A 7,237-nucleotide genomic window follows, 5' to 3' on the forward strand; every position below is an offset into this window, starting at 1 on the left:
CCGTTTTAGTAACGCTTTTAATGTGTGACTCAAAGGAGAGAGTTGGGTCGAACATAATACCCAGATTCTTTACCGAGTCGCCTTGTGTAATTGTTTGGTTGTCAAATGTTAAAGTTGTATTATTAAATAGAGGTCGGTGTCTAGCAGGACCGATAATCAGCATTTCCGTTTTTTTGGCATTGAGTTGCAAAAAGTTAGTGTATATCCATTGTTTAATTTCATTAAGACACACCTCCAGCTGACTACAATCCGGCGTGTTGGTCAGCTTTAGGGGCATGTAGAGTTGGGTGTCATCAGCATAACAGTGAAAGCTAACACCGTATTTGCTTATGATGTCACCTAGCTGCAGCATGTAGATGCTGAAATGTACAGGGCCAAGGACCGAACCCTGGGGAACTCCACACGTTACCTTAACATAGTCCGAGGTCACATTGTTATGGGAGACGCACTGCATCCTATCAGTAAGATAAGAGTTAAACCAAGACAGGGCTAAGTCCGACATACCAATTCATGTTTTGATACGCTCTTTTTCTTTTTACGCTTTTTTTTTTTTTTCCCAAGATGGCGCTGCTGTAGTGGCTGCTGTAGGCAGGAGCTCTGTGCTCTTGTGTCATCCTTTTGTGTTTCCCTCTTGTTTTCATGTGGTATTATATTTTTTTGCATTTTGGTCCGGGACCCTTTGGGACTGTGTGACAAGGGGTGGCACTTTCGTGACCTCTGTGGTGCTTTTTTTGTGGACTTCTGGATCTGCCTCCCGGGAGCCTTTTGGCCATGGAGACCAGCTGCAGGGTCTCTGCTACACCAGAGTCTGTTTGGATGTACTGGAGGAGATGCGGATAAGGGGACAGGACTGTGGAGCTAGTACCGAGCGCTGGGACGGAGAGGCTTTGCGGTGTCTTGGCTGGGTGAGCAGGTGTCGGACACCTCAGTCACCTTGGACGTATCCTCGCTCATCCATGCGGACTGGACACTGGCCGAGAGCGGAGTCGGCTGTCCTGGTTGCCTTGTTGGGTCTGCTTCTGTCTCTGGCCATGCTCCCTCCACCCCAGCAGACGATGGCGCGGAACACCGCAGAGGCCACCACAGTGGATATGTTTCTTTTACTTTTTATTCATAGCTGTATGTAGAAGTGTCTGGTTGTATCTGCTGCTTTAATGTCTTTAATGTCCTCTGTGTTCTTTGATGTTTGATGTTTCCCTCTTACACACATGGAAGAGGGCTGTGTACCATGGCTATGAGTTGTTGTTGTTTTTTTATTTTTTATTTTTTTCCCCTTGGCCTCAGTCTGCACCTCCACTCCAGGGCCTAGGCTAAGACCGATTTTTTAATTTTATTTTAATCTTCTATTTTTTTTCTTCCCCCCCCCCACCCCCCTTGTTTACTGTATGTCATCTTTTTTGTAAGGGGCGCTGGAAGCCGGCAGACCCGTCAGCGATCCTGTTCTGTCTCGCTGTAATGTTTGTCTGATCTTGAATGGGATTGTGCTGAAAATTGTAATTTTCCTGAAGGAACTCTCCTGACGGAATAAATAAAGTACTATCTATCTATCTATCTATCTATCTATCTATCTATCTATCCATCTCTAATAAAATATTATGATCGACGGTATCGAAAGCAGCGCTAAGATCGAGGAGCAGCAACATTAATGACGCATCAGAATCCATCGTTAGCAATAGATCATTAGTCACTTTTGCGAGGGCTGTCTTTGTAGAGTGATTTGCCCTGAAACCGGATTGAAAGGTTTCACATAGATTGTTAGACGCTAAGTGTTCATTTAGCTGCTCTGCAACAATTTTTTCGAGGATTTTCAAAATAAAGGGAAGGTGAGACACCGGTCGGTAGTTTACCATGAGGTCAGGGTCGAGGTCTTTTAAGGAAAGAATGAATAATCGCTTTTTTGAATGCTAGGGGAACAGTGCCAGAGGAAAGTGATGATGGACTGATGATGGATGATGATGCACTGATGGACCTAATAATACAAAGATCTCCCAGGAAGTGGGTCAAGTAAACATGTTGTTTGTTTTATTCCATTTACATGTTGTAACAATTCTTCTAATGTTATTTCATCAAAACGAGAGAAACTATTTTGGAGGGCAGTATCCGCCGTATATACAGTTGTATCTGTGTTAATAGAACCCAGTTGTAGCTGGGACGCATTGTCTTTAATCTCCTTTCTAATGACTTCAATTTTCTTATTAAAGAATTGCATAAAGTCATCTGCTGAATGAGTGGAGCTACAGGAAGTAGACCTTTGTTGGGTTAGCGATGCTACCGTACTCAACAAAAATTTAGTATCGTTGTAGCTGGGACGCATTGTCTTTAATCTCCTTTCTAATGAGTCCAAGTTTCTTATTAAAGAAATAGTATGTCCGTGTGTAAGCTGTGAGTGAAGGTGCACAGCGCCAAGTGATGCCCGGTTACCCCCGAGACACTTAAAAAAAGAAAAGTTGATGACGAACGCCGTGTTTTCAACAAGACATGGACTGCCAAGTATTTCTTTACAGACATGAAAGATAAAGCCGTGTTCTTAATTTGTGGTACACAGGTTACTATGTTTAAGGAATATAATTTGAATCGCCACTACACGACAAAGCACGAGGAAAAATACCGGACTCTATCAGATGAAGAGCGCGCAAGGGAGGCTGATGCGTTGATGGTAAAACTGCAAACTCAACAAGGACTTTTTGCCAAATTTCACACCCCCAGATATGCAGCCGTAAGATAAAGTAAGACGTTTTTTGACAGAGAGTTTATTAAAGAGTGCTTATTTGACCCTGTTGCGCTGATATGCCCAGAGAAGAGGGGCGCATTTGAGAACGTCTCACTCTCCCGACGCACTGTAACGAGGCGGGTTGAGACCATCGCTGGAAACTTGGCGTTTCAGCTGAAGAACACAATGGCCGACTTTGACTGTTTTTCGCTGGCTTTGGATGAGACCTTTGATATACAGTACGTGACACCGCCCAGCTGCTCATCTTCTTACATGGGATACCTGCAGACTTTCAAATCACGGAGTAGCTGGCAGCCATGCAGTCAATTAAAGGGACGACCACAGGTAACTACTAGTTCACAGAGGTAAATGCGTGTTTGGACATGTTAGGACTGAAATTGGACAAGCTGGCAGGTGTGACAACAGATGGTTGTCCAAATCTTTAAAAGAGGATGCAGGATAAAGTGACAGAAATTAACCCTGTGCAGAAATTAACATTTTTACATGGTATTATACACCAGAAAGGATTGTGTAAGACATTGTTAAAATCATAAAACCATTATGTATAAAGTTAAGTTAGGTTAAAAGAAATTATTATTGTTATTAATATTATTTATCTTACGGTATATGAAAACTGACATTGAGTATAATTTAATTGAAATATTGTTGATGTGGCCCTCCAGCAGTGCTCGGCTTGCTCATGCGGCCCTCGGAAAAATTTAATTGCCCACCCATGGTTTAGATCATCTTCAAGTCGCTTCAGTATGCGCCGTTTTGTGGGCTCTTATTTACGTGGCTCACCTTCGACAGTGTCTTCTCCCCGCCATCTTTGTTGCAGCAGTATAGCGTGCAAGGACGGGAATGAAAGAAGTGTGAAAAGATGGAGCTAACTGTTTTAATGATGTTCAGACTTTACCACTACTTCAATCAACAATGGAGAAGCATCTCCTCATCCGTGACTCACTAGTGTAACATCATAAAAATGTGTCTCGTGAAAAACCGTCCGACCAGAACTCTCTAATAACCAAAGTTCCGTGAGTGAAAAATGTAATCCCACTACACAGGTAGTTTTTAGCGCTTCCATAGCGAGATATAAGTTAGAATTTTAGGCTACTTTATATTAGAAATGGCACCAGCAGAGGGTGGATTGCCCATAACAAGAAGATAGTGAAAACAGAACAGAATTGAATAGAATACAATGGACTTTATTGTCATTATATTTGCATATAACGGGATTAAGGACTCCAACTTAAGTTGCGGTAGTGGGAACAAATATGGGATAAAAATAAATTACACAATACGTAATAAAAATAAAATCGAAATAAACAGACTACTATCTAATAAAAATAATAAGCAATCCTGTACAATATACAAAACACTATACAAAATACAAAATACTGTACAATATACAGAACAAAACAAGAGTACCGGAGATAAAAGAAGAAGCGTATCGACCACAGGCATGGGTGTCAAACTCTGGCCCGTGTAATTTCATTTGGCCCTTGAGGCAATATCAAATTAACATTAGAGCTGGCCCGCCGGTATTATACAGCGGCGGTGCCGTTGTAACATCACGTTCACCGCTAATAGATTAGATAGTACTTTATTCATTCCGTCAGGAGAGTTCCTTCAGGAAAATTAAAATTTTCAGCACAATCCCATTCAAGTTTAGACAAACATTACAGGGAGACAGAACATGATCGCTGACGGGTCTGCCGGCTTCCAGCGCCCCTTACAAAAAAAGATGAGATAAAGGTAAACAAAGAGGGGGGGTGGGGGAGATGGGAGAAAAAAAAAAAATAGATTAAAATAAAATAAAAAAATCGGTCTTAGCCTGGGCCCTGGAGAGGAGGTGCAGACTGAGGCCAAGGGGAAAAAAAACAAAACAAAAAAAAAAACAACTCATAGCCATAATACTCATACTTGCTAACCTCACCATTTTTCCGGGAGACTCCTGAAGTTCAGTGCCCCTCCCGAAAATCTCCTGGGGCAACCATTCTCCCGAATTTCTCCTGATTTCCACCCGGACAACAATATTGGGGGCGTACCTTAAAGGCACTGCCTTTGGCGTTTTCTTCAACCTATCGTCACGTTCATACAAACAGCATGCCGGCCAAGTCCCATAATATATGCGGCCTATACCCACACATAACTGAATGCAAAGCATACTTGATCAATAGCCATACAGGTCACTCTGAGGGTGGCTGTATAAACAACTTCAACACTGTTACAAATATGAGCCACACTGTGAACCCACCCCAAACAAGAATGACAAACACATTTCAGGAGAACATCCGCACCATAACACAACATAAACACAATACAATAAATACTCAGAATCCCTTGCAGCACTAACTCTTCCGTGACGCTTCAATATACACCCCCCGCCCTCCCAATCCCGCCCACCGTTATTAGCTTGTGGAAAAAGTTCATGTTGATATTTACCTCAGAAGGCTGCAAATAGAAAAGAGGAATTGCATTTTTTATTAAAACAGTATTTAATATACCATTGATGTTTTTACGTTTGTTTTTTGAAAGTTGATTTTGCACTATCAAGTTATATAAGTGTTGCTTGTTCCATATTCAGTGTTAAATCAAATCAGTGTAGCAAACTGAGCAATAATTAACGTTTTATTCATGTACTTTCTCTTGCTACTTCAAGGCTTGAATGTTAGATTTATTCGTTATTGTTATTTTATTTCCAAATGTATTATTAGCCTGTGGAAAAAGTTTATTTTGATATTTACCTGAGAAGGCTGCAAATAGAAAAGAGGCATTAAATGTTTATTTACATTGTATTTGATATGCTATTGATATTTTATTATTAATATTATTATTATTTGAAACTAGATTTTGCATGTCACTATAAAGTTATATACGCCCTGCTTGTTCAATGTTCAATGCAAAACTTGTTTGGGTCTCGACTAAAAGGTTAATTTGTTCAACCAAGGCTTGTTCAGTTTTAAATTTTGGTTCACTCTGTATTTGAGTTTGACACCCCTGGACTAAGGAATCGGCACGGACTACAGTGGCGGACTTGCGCAAATTATCCGGACTTATGCAGATCTCAAAAACACATCAGCAGACAACAGAAGGTAAGAAAAGTCAGTTTTGGGTATTGCGAAACAAGACAGAAGATAATATGTCTGCTAATGGGTGTAATTCTGCGGTCTTTATCCACACACCATAGTAATACTTGTATCTCTGACTACGGCAGTCGTAATGAGCCGACAATCCATCAAGCGGTGCGTCTTCAACCTAGTCACTGCCGTTGTGTCCTTTGGCAAGACACTTTACCCACCTACTCCCAGTGCCACCCACACTGGTTTGAATGTAACTTACATATTGAGTTTCACTATGTAAAGCGCTTTGAGTCACTAGAGAAAAAGCGCTATATAAATATAATTCACTTCACTTCAAAGTCATACTAAAACATTTTGGCAGATTCATGAGTGCCAAGTGTAATGTTCTTTATTTTCAATGGAACATTTAAAGTTTTGGTGTTTTTTACTGGCGTCAAATTGCAGTCTACACGTATCTCTTATGTGTGAGATACGTGGTCACACTTATCAACACATCATGTACCAAATAAAATTGCTTCGAGGTCGGTAAGCACAACCAGAATTATTCCATACATTAGGCGCACCGGGTTATAAGGCGCATTGTTGATTTTTGAGAAAATGACAGGATTTTAAGCGCGCCTTATAGTCCGAAAAATAAGGTAGATTCTTCTTTTTTTCATATGCTATGTTTTTGCAGTCCTTTTGGTGTATGTCTTGTCTACAATGGCAAATTGACAACAAATATTTGTCGTGGTTATCAATACCAAAATATCAATAAATAAAGGAATCGTGTTGTTGTGGTAGAATCTGGTTTAATAATGCCATGCTTTAAATTTAGAGCTTACTTCGCACTGAACAGGAAGCATACTTGCCAACCCTCCCGGATTCTCCGGGAGACTCCCGAAATTCAGCGCCTCTCCCGAAAACTTTCCGGGACAAATTTTCCCCCGAAAATCTCCCGAAATTCAGGCGAAGCTGGAAGCCACGCCCCCCTCATTTAAATTTTCCTGAGGGAACTCTCCTGAAGGAATCAATAAAGTACTATCTATCTATTTTAGTCCTTAGTCTGACTTCTTTGCTTAATCCAGTCCATCATTTAACTTCACATATGCTGATGAACTGAAGGTCTTGAGTGTTGTCCATGCATACAGATATTTAATGCTGTGTAACTAGACAGTAATTGTGTTGCTCTAGCAATAATGATACAGTTAACAATACTAAATACAACACATGGCAACATAAACAACTCATAGAAATAACCCTTTTGGGTCACTTTAATGTTAACAAAAGCGTTCGGCCGTGTATGTCTGGTAGTGATGCGCGGTTTGCGGTCCGCGGGTCGGGCGGGTGACATGACGAAAAAATAGATTTTAATTAGATTTGAGCGGGTGGCGGTTGAATATTTGATATACATGGTTCTGGGATCGGTATCCTTTGCCATTCAAAGAGCCATTTAAAACCCGTG

The 7,237-nt window shown here is 40.9% G+C and overlaps 1 protein-coding gene and 1 long non-coding RNA gene across 3 annotated transcripts in view; one reads left to right on the forward strand and one right to left on the reverse strand.

Annotated features, from left to right (window-relative positions):
• Positions 1–7,237, forward strand: part of serinc4 (serine incorporator 4) — a 108,286-nt gene that overhangs the window by 53,663 nt on the left and 47,386 nt on the right. The gene's annotated exons all lie outside the window — the stretch shown is intronic.
• Positions 1–7,237, reverse strand: part of LOC133543180 (uncharacterized) — a 62,007-nt gene that overhangs the window by 32,816 nt on the left and 21,954 nt on the right. The window lies entirely within an intron of this gene.

The sequence above is a fragment of the Nerophis ophidion genome, linkage group LG25 (genome assembly GCF_033978795.1).
Source record: "Nerophis ophidion isolate RoL-2023_Sa linkage group LG25, RoL_Noph_v1.0, whole genome shotgun sequence".
NCBI lineage: Eukaryota > Metazoa > Chordata > Actinopteri > Syngnathiformes > Syngnathidae > Nerophis > Nerophis ophidion.